At 44.7% G+C, this 17,209-nt stretch overlaps 1 long non-coding RNA gene across 1 annotated transcript in view; it reads right to left on the reverse strand.

Annotated features, from left to right (window-relative positions):
* Window positions 1–17,209, reverse strand: part of LOC140846607 (uncharacterized) — a 41,273-nt gene that overhangs the window by 543 nt on the left and 23,521 nt on the right. The window contains exon 2 of the long non-coding RNA XR_012125899.1: window positions 2,781–2,901. This is a non-coding gene — a long non-coding RNA (uncharacterized lncRNA). The remainder of the gene's footprint in view (window positions 1–2,780; window positions 2,902–17,209) is intronic.

A 17,209-nucleotide genomic window follows, 5' to 3' on the forward strand; every position in this document is an offset into this window, starting at 1 on the left:
GTAGTTAGATATTTACTCCTTCTACAGGCTCTGTCTCAACATCTCAAGAGTCCCTGCAAAGCACAAGGCTTTCTATGCTCTGCGCTGTTTCACACACAATGCCTGAGGACCCTGTGGTTTCTGACCTGATATTTCTGCTCAGACTTATCCCTAGTGATCTGTAAGTCACTTCTCTTCCTTTTTAAAAGACAGGATTCTTTGAGGAAACAGAAGCACAGAATCATTTTCCCACTCCACTGGCTTTTCAGAAGAGTTAAATGGTGCTGGATTCATAATTTGTTCCAATTCCTCCCTTCCCTTTTTTCGCTCACTGCCTTTGAATGCTTCATGTCCTAGTCAGAGCAAGGAAGCTGGTGCCTTCTCAAGGAAACTCGAATAGAATATCATCACTGTATGATATAATCTTATGACAGATTATCATTGCAAGAATCATTAAGTCTGAGTGTAAAAATCCACTAAGGAAAATTTAGTTTGGGAAGAACAGACTTACACAGAAATGCCGAGTTTGCCAGACTTCAGACTGCCCTTTCTAAGAGACAAGAGGGAAAGACACCTTTCTTGGGGCTCTTTTTGTCCCTGAGGGAACAATTTTTCCCTTCTCCCTTTTAATCTCTACTCCCAGGCCCCTGCTCATGCTCATTGGCTCACAAAGAAAGGCTTTTATTTATCTGATAAAGCTCTAGGAGGGAGGTCACCTCATGCCACTCTCTACCCACACATGTCCCCAGCACGAGCATCCACTAGCTGTAGAACTGGGCATGGAGGCTGGGTCCCAACCAGTATCACAATGGGTAAGACCACATTCCGAGGCCAGGAAAAGTTCTGCCAACACTCATATACATGCCCAAACACACATATGCACACACACTTCCACACGAACCCGTCTACTTAATTTCAAATTATGTCATTTCCATTCTAAAGTGACAGAATTTGTATCCAACCCAAAAGTGTTAAAAATGCCTTCCTGATTACCCAAGCCAAGACTTTGTAATGGTAGGATTAGTAAAACCATAGCCATTTGAAAAAGTTTTCCTTAGGTACATATTGATCCTTAGAAACAATGTTTTATTTTCTTGAACAATTAAAGAGAGATTATGCCACTGGGCCTAAGAAGGTGATATCACATCTTATCAGCTCGTGTTCAGCAGATTGCTATCTTAATTTAAAAGACCCTAAAGGTCAGTGCTTATTTAGTTCCTTGCAGTAATCTGTTTTGCCATAATTCCGTTTTTCTATTATTTAATTCCTTTATCTAGAGCAGCATTTTCCAATTTGTGTTTTGCAGAACAATAGTTCCATTAGGTGTTAATAAGTATCCCTGGGTGGTGAAGAATAAGTAGTTCTATAAGCAAGTAAGTTTGGGAAATTCTGGGCTGAAGAAAATTAAACAAGTTTCTTTAGTACAGGACTTCTCAGAGCCTTTAATGTGCTAATGGAAGCTACAAATCAGTGTGGTGAACAGGATTAAAGAGATAAGCTTGTGATGTGCATGGCACAGAGGCTGATACATAGTAAGAACCAATCAATGATAACTTTCATAATTCCTAGCGATCATCACCTGAGGCTTCCCCAAACTGACATGTTCAGAGTGCCTGCTTCCACAGAGCAGCTCCCTGGATTTAATGGTCCAGGGAACACGCTTTGGGAAAGGCTAACCTAGCTCACTCCCAGTTATCTTTAATAAGTGTTTTACTCATTTCTTTGAGCAAAGAAATAAGGTTAAATATAATGCCATGTGGATGTGCACAATATAAAAACAATCCACTCCTGATTTTGGAAGGATTTACAGTCTCAAAACAAAACTATCTCCCATTTGGACAGGATTTCATTTATTCTGCCTCCTTCACCAGAACTAATGGTCCTAATAGCTTTCAATGGCCCTAATTGATTTATAGCTGCCTGAAAGTGGGTACATCCATGAATAGGGACCATTTATTAAGGGAAGAACTTTCGGAATATAGAGAAAAATCCACAAGTTACATTCACTAGTCATTTACTCACCCATTCGCTCATTAAAATACGCACACACACACATACACACACATACACACTTGGAGAACCTGTTACATATCAAATATTGCTCTAAGCCCTGGGGATAAAACAAATGAATCAATTAGACTACATCCCCACCCTCACAGAGCTGTACATCCCAGTGGGGATGAGGGATAATACACAGATAGATGAGTAAATGTAGAGAGAGGATATCCGTATAGGTGCTCTGGAGAAAAATGAAGCCAGGTCAGGGAATTAAGGAGCGCTAGGGTGCTGTTGGTGGTGGGACAGTTTTTCAGTGAAGGATCAGGGAAGCCCTCCCAGAGGATGTACGTTTGGGCAGAGACCTGAGAGCAACAGAGGTTGTGCAGAGGGGAGGCCGCACCGGAGCACTTAGTCAGACCCAGAGGAGGGAGGAGGGCAGCTGCAGTGGGGCGGGCTGCAGGGAGAGCTGGAGAAGGTACAGTCGGAACAGTGGTGGGGGTCAGCGGGTGCGGGCAGATCATCTGAGTCTCAAAGGCATTGGTCAGGACGCTGGCTTCCACCCTGGGGAGCCACTGCAGGATCTCCAGCCGAGCAGTGACACCAATTTGTTTTAGAAGGCTCACACTCTGTGCTGCATGGAGATTAAACATGGTGACCAGGAAAGGCAAAGGGGGCAGGGGGAGTCACCAGGCTCTGAGGACCACAGTGGCCTGGACCTGAGACGTTGCAATGGAGGAGGCTCCAGGCAGGAAATTCATTCTGGAAGAAGTAATACCTGTCAGGATGCCCATCATTCCACACACCTGTTCAGCAGAGACCTCATGTGTGAAGGAGGGCTGTCTGTGTTCCTAGGATTGGCTTGTTCAGCATCCATGGTTGATCTTTGCTCAGTAAGCCCAACTTCAGCTTGTTAACATCTTCTTCCTACCCAGAGAGATTCATACAATCAAGATCTAAATCTAGATGCTTGGGGGATTACCATAGCTACAGGTGCCTGGCAACCAGGATTAAACTGATGGCCATTGATCTATGGGCTCCAGATCCTCCCCAGGGATGTAATGCCCTGTAAAGGGCATTCAAATTCCTGAAATAGTCCACAGCAGAGAGAAAAACAATCAGTCATCAGCTCATTCTGTCTGATTGGCCTTTACCTCCCACAGGCAATGGGTCAGGTCACAAGCCCAACAGCAGATTCAGACTTAAGAGACCACTTCTCCCATAGGGGCCCTCCCAAACTAACCATCAGCTGAAAGTTTTGGAGAATAGGGGCAAGTTTTAAAGGTAGAGATAAAGAAACTGGTTCTGAGGACAAAGGAAATGAAGGTAACCCAAAAGATATTTGACATGTCAATGCTGGAATAGAGAGAGAAAAGAGAGAGAAAGTAACAGCGAGAGGGTGTAATTCAGGGGCCAGCAGACTATGCTCTCTGGGCCAGATTGGCCCACTGCCTGTTTTTGTAATGTTTCACTGGAAAACAGCCATGCTCCATTCACTTTCATATTGTCTATGGCTGCTTTCCTGGTATAACGGCAGAGATGAGTGGTTATGACAGAGACCATGTGGCCAAGAAAAACTTGAATACTCATCACTTAGTCATTTGCAAAAGAAGTTTGTCCACTCCTGGCCCTGTTGTTCCCCAATGGGTGGGAGTACTTACGGTTGCTCTTTGTTGCTCACCAGAGTACTCAGCTTGGTTTATGACCCTGAGCCATGGCAGGCCATGAGGAATGCTAGGGAAATAACTAACACCTTTTAAGAAAACAAATCCTGCCATTTGTAACAACATGGATGGATCTAGAGGGTGGTATGCTCAGTGAAATAAGCCAGACAGAGAAAGACACATACCATATGATTTCACTTATTCGTGGAATATAAAAATGAAGCAAAACAGAATGAACAAAACAGCAGTAGACTCATAGACACAGAGAAGTGACTGGTGGTTACCATAGGGGACATGTTGGGGTGGGTGGGTGGGGAGGGTGAGGGGGATAAAGGGGCAAAAAAATTCTCAATTGCAATATAAGTTGGTCATGGAAATAGTAGTACAGCATAGAGAATACAGCCAATGATTCCGTAACATCTTTCTATGTTGACAGATAGTAACCACACTAGAGGGGATGAGGATTTAATAATATGGATAACTTGAACCACTGTGTTGTATACTTGAAACCAATAAAAGATTGTATATCAACAATCCTTCAATAAAAATAAATTTTTTAAAAAAAGAGACAATTTAATAAGGTGGGTTAAAAAGTCTTATAACAGTCTCAGTTCCCTGTCTTGGCTGACAGGGTATCAGACAGCATCAATGCCTTAGGACCTAACACCACACACAGAGGAGCAAAGACACAATGGGACATAAGGAAGGGACAGGAAGAAGAGGGGTGGACAAGCCCACCAGGACCTCAACTCTGTGTTAGTCAGCTCCAGTGCTGTGGACTGCATTGTGTTCCCACAAAATTCATACTGAATTCATGTTGAAGCCTTAACCCAAATGTAATGGCATTTAGAGGTGGGGCTTTTGGGAGGCAGTCAGGTTCAGATGAGATCTTGAGGGCAGGATCCTCACAACAAGGATCTGCACTCTTATAAGAGATTTGGGGAAGTTTCCCCTCTCTCCCCCTGTCCTCCTCCCTCCCTCTATTCTCCCTCTCGCTCTCTCCCTCCCTCTGTCACAGCCCTTCTCCTTCTCTCTCCCTTTCTTCCTCTCTCCTTCTCTCTCTCTCTCTCTCTCTCTCTCTCTCTCTCTCTCTCTCTCTCTCTCTCTCTCTCTCTTGGCCATGTGAGAACACAATGAGAAGAAAGCCATCTGCAAAACCAGGACTCTCACCAGAATCTGACCCTGCCAACACCCAGATCTTGGACGTCCAGCCTCCCGAACTATGAGAACATTAACTTTTGTTGTTCAGGCCAACCAGTCTATGATATTTGTTACAGCAGCCCAAGGTCACTAAGACATTGACCAAACTGTTTGACCCAATACAGTGTGACACTGGGTGCAACTGAGCAAACGTGATTGCTGAGAGAAGATCGCAGGAATCTATGAAATTTACTCTCCTTTCCCTATCTCCACGAAAGCCACATTTCCATTTTACCTCTTCCAAGCACTCAACCAGCAGCCAATCAGGAAAATGGAACTGGTACAAGATGCTGGTTCCAGTTTTCCAGGAAACTCTTCCTAGTTAATTGTCCATGGACATCATCCAGTGTCCCCAGGCTTTCCTGCAGTGCTTCCATTTGCTGCTAATTATCTTCTGGAAGTAGAACCCTTAGAAACCAGCTCCAAAAAGCTTCCAAAATAGCCAAGGTACACAGCTCCAAGCATTCTGGTTTCTTCCTTCCTTGCACCCTTAGCTTCTTAGAGAATTCTACGGACCACCTAAGCTGCCACGCATGCTGGGTTTGAAGAGCATTGAGAGATTTTGGATCTTCAATAACTCAAAAAGCTGTCCCTGGCTTTGGGAGGAGACAAAGAAAATACGAAGCATATTGTAGTTTCCCCCTGCCCCCACCCCACTACCTTGCATTTCCTATGCCAAGGGAAGACAGTGAGATACCTATCATCCCCACTACCTCCCATTACAGAAGCTTCAGGAATACCATAAAGGCAAGAAATAGTGAGAGGACGGAAGTTTTGTTCTCTAAACTCTGAGAGTCTTCTGAAAAGCTCGGTAGCCAAACACCTTTTTTATCCCTTTTTGTAAGGAGTTAAGCTTGATTGGATGACAAAATAATTGAAGTCCTTTCTCCAAAAAATGTTGGGCCAGTGCCTGAATATGCTGTTGACAGAGCTAGCATCATTCACTGATGCCTTGTGGTGATACAGATAATTTAGCCCTAAAAGGCTGGAGTAATTGTTTCTGCAGTCCTGACCTCTCTGCAGAATGACCATCTGCCCCCTTTCTGCTCCCAGGGCCACATTGCAATAAGATGAGCCCATCCCATAGGCAGCTAATTTTTCTTTTTTGAAGATATTTTCTTTTTGAAGATCTGTGGGTTAACAGTGGTATTTTTCTGTTCTGGCTTTTGCTTTTGGCTGGAGAGTTTTCTGTCCCTAGATTGTTTATTTCTCATACTTACTGTTGTTGTGTCAAACCTGCAAAGGGGTTAGTGGGAAAGGAACAAGCTTAGGTTCTGATTTCTCCATGGGGAAACTAACCACAAGGCTCACAAGGTTCTCCTTTCTCTGTGTCGTAAATCAGTGCTGTTTAGAATTGTGCCTCTTCCTTTGAAGACTGTGGGTGCAAGTTAAAACACACATTGAAATTTAACTAGTCTGAGAGAGGCTAATAGGAAAATTGGCAAACCATGAGGAGGTCAAGAGCCAAGGAAGAAATACAAATGGTCAATAAGCATGCTAATAAATGTTACATTTCACAGTAATCAAAATTGCAAATGCAAATTCACATAATGAGATTCCATTTTTGCCCTTCACATTAACAAATACTTTTTTTAAATGATAATACCTAAGGCTCATAAAGATAATATCCAGGGGCCATAAAGGTACAGAGAATTACAGAATCATGCACTCTCATACAGTACAGTAAAATTTAAAATTGTTTTCAAAAAACAACTTTAGAAGGTAATTTGGCAATATGCTTTAAAATCTTATAATGTTACATAAACTTTTCACTCTAGAAATGGATCCTATTGAATTTTGCTTCCATAGTGCAGTCTGAGGAAATAACATAGATATGCAGTTCTCATAGTGGGTGTGATGATTAATTTTATGCATCAACTTGGCTGAGCCATGGTGCCCAGATACTTAGTCAAACAATATTCTGAATGTTTCTGTGAGGGGGGTTTTACATGAGATTAACATTTAAGTTGGAATTTGAGTAAAGCAGATTTCATTCTGCAATGTGGGTGGGCTTCATCTCATCAGTCAAAGGGTTTGACTAGAGCAAAAGACTGACCTCCCCAGAGTAAGAGGAAATTCTGCCAGGTGATGACCTTCAGGCTTGAATTGCAACATCAGCTGTTCCCTGGGTCCCCAGAATGCAGACCCACTCTGGATATTTTTAACTTGCCAGACTATGTAATCATGTGATCTGATTTATTTTAAAATCTCCCTAGATAGATGGATGGATAGATGGATAGATACAGACAGACAGATAGATAGATGACAGATGATAGATTAGATAGATAGATAGATAGATAGATAGATAGATAGATAGATAGATAGATAGATAGATAGATAGATAGATGATAGATAGATAGAGAGAGATATAGAAAGATCCCACTGGTTCTGTTTCTCTAGAGAACTCCAACTAATAGTATGGGTTGTGAGAAAACAGCTTTATTCTTTCCCTCAATTCTGTCCATTCAAACCACTCTATGGGGCTGGTTCATCCTGTATACTTAGGTGAACTCTGTGATATTTGTGGTCATTTTTCACAAAATAAAAAGTCCTCCCATCACTTCTAGTCACAAAAGAAACTGAGTTCCATTTTGTGTTGACTCTCATATAATAATAATGAAAGCTCCAAAGGTCATCTAAAATTCAAACCCATCCCCTCCCCCATTGTGGGCCCACCGTGTGCCAGGCACAAGAGGCCGTGGCTGGCTTTTCCCTGTTTTCCTGGCCTCTCCTCTAGCCTCCTCTTCACTTACTGGGCTGTCTTCTGCTCCTCCGGAGTCAGTGCAGGAAGGAGAGGAAGGAGCTACTGCGAAACATGTCACCAGACAGGCTGACCTGATCACATCATTTGCACACAGAGGAAGCTGCTTAAGACTGCCTTCCCCATGGGGGCAGGTTTGCAGGCACCCACTGGGCGAGCTCATCACTGGCAGCTCTTGCCCACTTGACCTTCCCAGGGACAGTGCCTTCCACCCCAGCTCCCCAGCTCCCTGGCTCTCAGCAGGCTGCCCTACTATCTTCCCACTGCTGCTCCCCAAGTGGCCGTTAGGCTGCTTCCTTCTCCCATGGGGCCTGAAGAGTCCACAGGAGGCAGATCTCCTCTGTTCCCTTGAAGCAGCTATGTCTAGCTTCTGGTCATAGCTTCTGACCTTCAGGCTTTTGCAGGCGAGGTCCTGAGGGAAGCGCACACACACTTCTCAGCATCCTCTCTTGGGTAGGTCTGCATGCCTCCCTGCAAATCCTGCTTAGGGGCCTGGCCAGCACCTTACTCCGGAATGCTGGAGTAGAGGGCACCCACCTCAGCTGAAAGACAAGCAAGACTCATTTTCCACACTTATATTCAACTTCCAGATGCAAAAAGGTAATCTCTATTTTACAAATGCTAAATGATGCATCTCAAAGAAATTCATTAAGCGTTCTAAGATCACACAACCAGTCTGTGGCAGGACATGGATTCAAACCAATGACTGTTCAACTCCTGCTCAAGCTCTTAGCGCCATACCACTGCTGTCTATTAAAAAAGCACTTTCCAGGAAGGAGGCCTTAAAATGAACCCCCATGCCCTCCCAGGCATTCCCTTAGTTAGCTCAGTGATCCAAAAATGTGGGGAGTGGGGTGTATTCCCTTCCTCAATACACAGCCCAGCCCTACCTGGGCTGCCTGCGCTGGGAGGAAGGAGCCATGCTCTCCAAGTCAGATCTCCCTGCCCCACACCCCAAAACCTGCACCTTAGCAGCCCCCAGTCATCAGAATGGGGAATGGCATATTCCACACACCTCGCTCTCCTGATGGACGTGGCGAAAGCAGGATGTAAGCACCAAACATCAGTATGTCTCTATAAAAGTCATTATAAACATCACTGGGAATGAGAGAAGAACAGAGCATCTCTATTTCCAGTGTGGGATAGAGAAAATACCCTTCCAAACATATGCTTAGTCACACTTCTATACTGGGAGGGGGAAATTACCTGTAAATCTTTCCTCCGTGGCTGATGCAAAGCTGATGGATCTTCCCTTGGGAGATGCCTGTTTACACCTCCCTAAGGGCTCCAGGAGAGAGCCAGGCCAGGCATTCCTCTGCCAGTCCGCTGGGAAGCACATCAAAGCGGCCTTGTTTAAACTAGAACATGCCCGCCCAGCCGACCCCACCCTGAGCCCTTCTGGATCCTCTTTCTTTGTGGAATCTGTATAAACTCTGCAGCTGACCCCAGAGGTCACCCACAAGCACTTTCCTGTTGGAAACTTGTTCTGCCCGCTGCATTTCCACCAGCTCTGAGTCATTATCCCAGAGCCCTGACATCTACACTTCCCTTAGATGAAAGGGCTCTACTCTCTCCACCATCCTGAGCACAAAGGCAGCAGGGTTTTGTTGTTGTTTAGATTTGCTTTCATTTTTTAAAAAATAAAAAACTACGTTGCATTCTTTTCTTATTGCAAAAGCAACACATGTTTGTCATGAAAAGATTCAAACAGTGCAGATAAGCAGAATGGAGAAATAAAAAGCACCCATGATTGCATCAAACGAAGAGTAAGCACCGTGAGCCTGTTGGAATACATCTTTCCAGATTGTTTTCTCGTCAGAGACCCATCCACTTAGTGTTGCAAGAGGAGATCACACCAAACATCCCGGTACTGAACTTGCTTTTTCATTTGACACTATGCTGAGAACATTTTTCCATGTCATTAAATATTCTGTATGATTTTTTAAATATCTGCAGAATATGAACAAAGTTTGGTAGCTTTTGCCTAAATACACAAGCAATTCACACTTAAAAGTTCATATCCTTTGCTCTGGCCATTGCTCTCCTGGGGGCAGTGTGGAAATACTAGGGGTCAATCAGAGAAATGCACGCTTGATTTTTTCCCATTTGAAAGACAGACATTGCAAATATTCTCTTAAACACTTCCTAAAATTTATGACTGCAACTGGCTTGGAGAGCTTCACAGCACTCAAGTACAAATACATTCCCACCTCCCTGTTGTCTTCAAGTCAAATTAAAAGAGTCCCAAGCCCCAGCCACCCTTCCGATCCCTGTCCCCACTACCATATTAGAAGGAATGCTAATTATCATCCCCCCTGGGAACCTATCTCCCGGTAAACTGTTACACAAAACACAAACCTTGAAGTCACAAACTTTAGAAGGGCTGCCAGATTTCCCCACCAACCAGGAGAGTGCAGGGGTCAGCCTGCCACCGGCTGCTCCTGCTCTCAGCCTCTCCCCACAGCCTTCTTGTCAAGAGGCCTATTGGTGGTGATGCGGCCCACAGGCATGGGCCAGCTACCAGCACCGCAACCACTGGGCTGCGAGGGAGGATGCCTCTGCTCTCTCTTTGCAGGTCCAGTTGTAGATGCCTCTCACTTAGTGTCTAGGTCCTCTGCCCTGACACCCCTGTAAAGGGCCATTCCTCCCAGGCTCCAGCCAGGGGAACCAAGTCAGAAATGGATTCAGGAGCCCACAGCTTGCTAATCAGAACTATTGTTAATTCCATTTTCCTCCCACAAGAGACACAGTCCTGCACTTGAAATCTATCCATCACCCCTATTTTCAACACTGGGAGGATGAAAGATTGACTCCACTCCCCTTCTGTTCAACAGGACACCAAGGTAGTAAGTGAAGGATTCAGACCCTCAAAATAAAGAACCCCACAGGCAGCTTCACCTCTTTGACCCTGGAAGATGAGCATTGCTGGCTTTCTGCTTTCAAGACAATAGGGAATGCTAACCATAAGGAGAGGCCAGACCTCCTTCAGGAGTCGAGGAGACTGAAAAGGTTCTTTATGCATGATGGAAGAAGGAATAAGTTCTCTGTCTCATCTTTTATTCTCCGGCTCAGCCACAAGCAAGGGAACTGTTTAGTGCTTTATGTTAAAGCAGTGAAAAACAGAGCCCTAGTGAAGTTTTAAGCTGGTCACCCTGCTGCAAAGCAAAATTAATCTTCAAGTGGATCACTCCCTCTCTCTTTAAATGAACAATTACTGATTGCTTTTAGAGGAACACCTGATGCTTTGAAAAATCTCCAGGGAGGGAGTCAGAAAACCCAAGCACTTATTTCCCTGCTACTTAACCACCGGTATAACTTTGAGCCAAGTATTAAACCCTCTACAACTCAATTTCTCTCTCTGCCTAAGATTGGACTTGAGAGTGAACCTTTATATCCAAAGTCCATTAGCCGGGAGACTGCTTCCCAAGGCAGTGCTTCACAGTTCCCTACCAGCATTTACCAAGGCTACTTATTTTTCTGTGCACTTTCATTTTATAATTCCCAGGAAAAACTGAAAATCAAAATACTTGCTCAATAATGTGAAAGTCACAAAATACCCTAGCTGAGTAATGCAGTTGACTTACTATAATTTACTAACCATATGACTCTGAGCAAGCTGTTAGCCTCTCTGGCAGTTTCTTCAACTATAATAAGGCAAATTCTATAGGCCAGGCAGCAGTCTAAATGTTTAAGTATATTAACTCATTAAAACTTTGCAACTGCAACTCTATAAGGTAGGTATTATTATTATTTAGGTAAGGAAACAAAAGCATGAGAGGTTAAATGACTTTCCCAAGGTCACCCAGCTAAGAAGTGGCAGAGCCAGGATTCAAACCCAGGCATTCTAGCTCTAGAGTCCATATTTTTAAATGTGTGTCACATCACCTCCTGCTTTGAAACCATGGAATGGTGAGTTAGGTCCACCTCCAAGGACTGTTGGAAGGATTCAATGTATACAAGACACTGTACCTGACACACACTAAGTCTCCAATATATGAGTCATTTTTACTATATTATTATTTTCTAGATGGATTTGATAAATATTATGCCTCTAGATAAAAATTATGAAAACTGTATGGCAACATAAAGAAACCCAACTATTATGTAATACATAGTGAATTAAAGTAAAATATAAAACAGTATTATATTCTTTCTGGCTGTGCCTATGTACAAACTATGTTCACATTTTATAAGTATATCCGTCTGTTAGTGCTGCATAACAAATACTAAGCACTTACTTCTCATATGTCCATTTAGATTGAGCTTACCCAGGCAGCTTTGTGTCATGCTGCAGTCCAGCTGGGCTATGTCCTTGATGAAGACTAGACACAGGTCAGATCTATGCATACCCATTCCTGGCCCAGGCTGAATACACAGCCGCCAGCTGAGCTGCCAGCTGAGCTCTTCTCAGGGCAGTGACAGTGGTACACGAAGGCAAGTCCAACTTGCCCGAGTGCACTTCAAGCCTCGCTGCGCATTGTGGCATCCCATTAGCCAAAGTGTATTATGTAGCTAAGCCCAAGTAAAAGGATGAGAAAGTACACTGCCCACTCTATAGAGCCAAACCAAGGCACACAGCCAAGGTCAACATCAACTGAACAGAGAAGCCTGCTTTCTCATGGAAGTGCAGGCAAGGAAGTAAATGTCTTTGAACAATAATTTGCTATAAAAAGGACAGATCGAAATAGAGAAAACTCAGAAGGATGATTAATTTGGTGAGATCATGGGTGTTTTATCTTCCTTTCTTTCCAAAATTATACTTACTATTCTACTGACTTTAAAGAGAAACCTCAAGAATTAGTCCTGAAAGGAAAGACCACACTTAGTAAGATTCGGGTCCCCCGTGCTCTAGGTAAGTCATGGTCCCTAATCTCAAGCAACTCATAAGGTAGTGAGTGACAGTAACAATGATGACAATGATAATTATAATAGGCAACATTTACTAAGTGTGCTATAACCCAGATACTCTGATATGCCACTTGTATAGAGTAACCTCTTGTAAGCCTATTACAAAAAACCTATAAAGAAGCTGTTATAATCCCTTTTTAGAGATAAGAAATTGAGGCACAGAGAGGTCAATGATTTAAGCAGGGTCACCCAGCTAGCATGTGGCAGGACTGCAAATCCCACCAGGCAGTCCAGCTTCAGACCCCAAACTCAGAGGCACTTCCCTCCCCAGCCCAGTGGCCTCATCCCCTCCTAGCAAGCCCTCTCCCTATCCCTTAATTTAAGGAGGACTAACACAAAATGCCCATCCTCTGGGAGGGTTGGCAAACAGAGCCTCCTCTTCCAAACGTGTACTTAACAGTCAGATCTCACAGGTAGGCATGGGCAAAGGGCGCCAGCCTTCAGGACAGAAACTGACTTTGGTAAGCCTGGAAGAAAGGAGAAAGAAGGGGGACTCAACACTGTTCATTCCCTAAGTTGACGGAGGCTGAGTGAATCCACGACGGGGGTGGTGACTCACTTTCTCCACCTGAAATGGGAGTAAAACAGTAAAACTAAGGGCCTTTTCCATAGCATCAGGGAACAAGGTGAGGCAAAAGGGAACATTTCCAGATGACAAGGACTTTGCATGGAAAGTCTACCAAGGGGAGGCTGAGGGACCTTCAGCGAGGCAGGGTGGTGAAGCAGGTCAAGCAGTGGGGCAAGGCACAGATGGATGAGATGCCTCTCAAGATGCCCTAGAATTTGATGACCATTACTATGTTACTCAGGTTGTTTTTCCATGTCCCTTGTCTTAAGGCAACTTTCAGAATAGGCCAAACAACAGAGGTTGAATACAACACCAAAGCCCATTCAGACCACCAAATTATTTATTCCACCTTGACTGCCCAGCCCTACCCAGACCACCCCTGGGACCTGCTCTCGTGCAGATTTGACCCTCCATGGCAGTTAAAAAGTCCCCCAAATGCCACAACAAAACACCATAGCACAGGAGCCACATCAATCCTGGCATCAAACTCAGCTATTCCAAATACAAGTACAGTATTTCATTACTCAGTAGCTTCAACTGAGAATGCAAATAAAAACCAACAGGCAACAAAGGTGCGGCATGAAGAATCAAGAATGAAAGAGAATACTGGTTTGTTAAGTGTCTGATTCAACGCATCACAATGACCCAACTAGCTGCTGATGTAAGGAATAGCCAAACGTGCGCTGCAGACGGCCCTTCCAGACAAATCCCTCTGGAGGCTGCTAGCAGTTCCCTTTTCTTAGAAATAATGGCGAGTCATATTAAGCATGATAACAGGAAAATCAGAGCCCAACTCCTGCATGAAAAGTGGGTCACTCTTAACCTGAGCAGGCTGTGTCACAGTTATCACCCGGTCAGAGCACCTGATTAACAACCTGTAAAGACCTGCAAAAATTCCATTTCACTTCAACCAATGGGTTTCCAGATACACCAGCTGTCACATGATCGGCGGGAAGAAAATTAAGAGATTAAAGAGGTAATATTTTTAATAGTGGCTTGTGATGCTCCCCCTTGACCCAGGCTCAGCACAGCATGCAGCTGGCGTCTGCTGCTGCCCCAGCCTTTGCGCTGCTCCCAGGAAGGGCCCCAGACTGTGCATCGATATTTGTGGAGGCTCTGCCACCCACTGCTCTGGTTCTTTTGTCCCATCATGAGCAAACCCTGGACAATTCCGCACGGGTGGGAAAGGAATGGTGGGGGGAAGAAGCGACATCGGAGGGGCCCTGTGGTGTGTGGCATGTGGTGACATGAGGAGCAGGTCCCTGGAAAAGGCTGCAGGGGATAAAGACCTCCAAGGATGCCATTTCCATTTAACAGGAGGCAGCCTTTGGAATGCCTGCCTCTCGTCTGCTGGTCCCTTTGTTTTACTGCTTCCACTCTCCTTTCTGGGTAATCTTACCATAACTCCCATCAGGATGAGACCTTAAAATCAACTGTTGCGAAGGTACCACTTCTAAAGAATGGGAAGTGGGCCCCCTGCTCAAGCTAAGCTCCTGGTGGAAGACGGAGGCTACATTGTGCAACTAGTGTAAGGATTTGGTTTACCTGAGAAGCAGGGCCCCTGAACAAGGGAGGGCAGTGGGGAGGAGGATAAAACACAGGCCTGCATAGACGGGCACAATGCAGAAGAGGTGGGGGGTGGCGGGACCAGTCATGGCATGGAAGACCCCGGGGCACTGTGTGCTAAGTGCTGTGAGCCAGTCACAGAAGGGCAAACGCTGTCTGAGTCCACTGCTGTGAGGAACCTGCAGGAGGCAGACCCACAAAGGCAGCAAGTGGAGCAGCCAGTGCCAGGGACAGGGGGCTGGGAAACGGAGAGCTTGGAAACGGAGAGCTCGTGGTTACTGGATATGTGTTCCTCTTAGTAAATGTAATGGTTCTGGAGATGGGCTGTGGTGAGGGCAGTGATGGTTGCAAAACAGTGTGGATGTACTTAATGCCACAGCACTGCACAATTAAAAATGGTTAAAATGGTCAATTTCAGGTATATGCAACTTACCACAATCTTTTTTGTTTTTGTTTTTAAGGGTTGTTTGGGGGCTGTGGTTGAGTAGTTGTGCGGAAGACCTTGAGACCTTGTCTGGCAAGAAGCAGATACAGTGTCACTCTGCAATTCAGGGCAGAGGGCAAGGAGGGGTGGGGCACCCCGGGCCACCAGGCCTCTCTGGGAAATGCCCTTCTCAGTGGAATCTGGACTTGGGAGCCTGGAATCTTCCCACCTGCTTGAGGGTGGGTGAGTCCCTCATTGGGAACCTTCATGAGCAAACACTCCTGATGCCTACTCACCCAGGAGGTGCCCAGGGATGCAGTGACAAATGGAGCTGCCCATCCCTCAGGGAACTGCCCCAAGGCCTTTCCAGGAAAGCTGAGAATAAAAATGGAAAGTGTTAAGAGTGAAATGTGCATGACTTAGTTTTTCAGACACTGAGCAGATTTGATCCCATCAGGTCACCAAAGCTGCACACGAACCCAGAACAGACTATGGGACCCAGGACTGCAGCTGCAGATGAACTGGGAGATGGGGCTGGGCAGTGTGCCTGGCCAGTCGATGGGGCCTAGCCCAATTTGGGCATCGTTCAAGAGGGGAACCTTCCCAGGCCAACTTGAGAACCACTGCGGAGGGAGGCGCAGCCAGACGAGGAGTTGGGGCCGGTGGCTCCCTGGGGCATCCTGTTGGGTGCGGGCGAGCATCTTTTCTGCGGGTTATTTTCGTCCCTGGCCTTGTCTTGTTTTTCCCAGAGCCGCTCCTTGGCTCACAACATTTCTTCCCTGGTTTATTAAAAACCAAGATAAATCACCTAATAAATCTTTTTACGTTTTTTCCTTCTTCGACAATTGCCAAAGTCACTAAGTCGCCTTTTTCCCACAGCAGGAGCTAACAGAATAGCTGGTGTGTAAATGCATGGATCAAGACAACAAAGGGAAAAGTCTTTAATTATTCACAAGCCTCCCACTTCTGGCACTAAATTTCCTTGCCTCAGTTTGATTTAGAGGCAGAAGGATACCTGAGCAGCTAGCAACCCACACCTGCCCCCATCAGTGTGGCAATGGGGATGAAGAAAGGTTGAGAAATGGTCTTGCCTTGTTGGCTGGATTGGTACCGGGAGTGCTCCTAGCATTTCATTTTTAAAGCGGCCCTGCTCCCCACACAGATACACAAACTGCTGCTCCAGCTCTTCTATTTCTTAAAATCAGTGGATCACAGAAATCTGGCATTTAAAAGGAGCTCCAGCATCCTGTGATATAGCAGCTGATTTTCATGCACACACAGGATTCTAAGGATATCTTAAAGGACATCTAGTCTGACACCAACCTTCCCCATCAGATGTCTTATAATTCGCAGGCAAATCCACTTAGCACCCAATAGTACTGTATACATACCTCCATTACTACTTTGTGCATTTAAGATAATCATTTCTTCTTAAACTTTTTAACTTTAATTTATTGCTTGAAAAGACAGTATGGTCACATGATTGGTAACTTGAAAAGGAAAAAGGACATATGGTCCTAGGCTATTGACACCTAGCTTCCCTCCCCAGAGGTAACTACTATTATATCTGTAAGTATATTTCCTGAGATATTCCATGTATATACACTTCAGTATATTCTTTTCTTTCCTCTTTTGTACACAAAAGCTTTTATGCTGGTCTGCATCTGCACCTTAATATGTGTTGGAGATCTTTCTGTATCAAGCTTCATCCTTTTAGACATTTCACTCTTTTAGCTCTGTGGTGCTCCATTATGTGGATGTACCATCTGGGGATATTTTGGTCGCTTCCTATCTTTTTTTATTGCAAATAATGCTGCAATGAATAATCTTGTGCTTATGTTAATTTGCATCCTTATTTCCTTAGGATATAAGGAATTGCTGCCTCCACAGGTATGTGCATTTGCAATTTTGATAAATATTGCCAAATACCCCCAACAATTTTTTTCACCACAAACAATATACGATAGCGCCTATTTCCCTACAGCTTCACCAACAATATGTTATTAAATTCTTTGACTTTTGCTGTATTTATTCATTGACCAATTTCTCTCCCGGGCCCCATCCACTAATCAGAATGTGAGCCCATCAAGGTTCCTCAGAACCAAACATGATATTAGTACATAATAGATTCTTAATAAAAATTT

The sequence above is a fragment of the Manis javanica genome, chromosome 15 (assembly GCF_040802235.1).
Source record: "Manis javanica isolate MJ-LG chromosome 15, MJ_LKY, whole genome shotgun sequence".
NCBI lineage: Eukaryota > Metazoa > Chordata > Mammalia > Pholidota > Manidae > Manis > Manis javanica.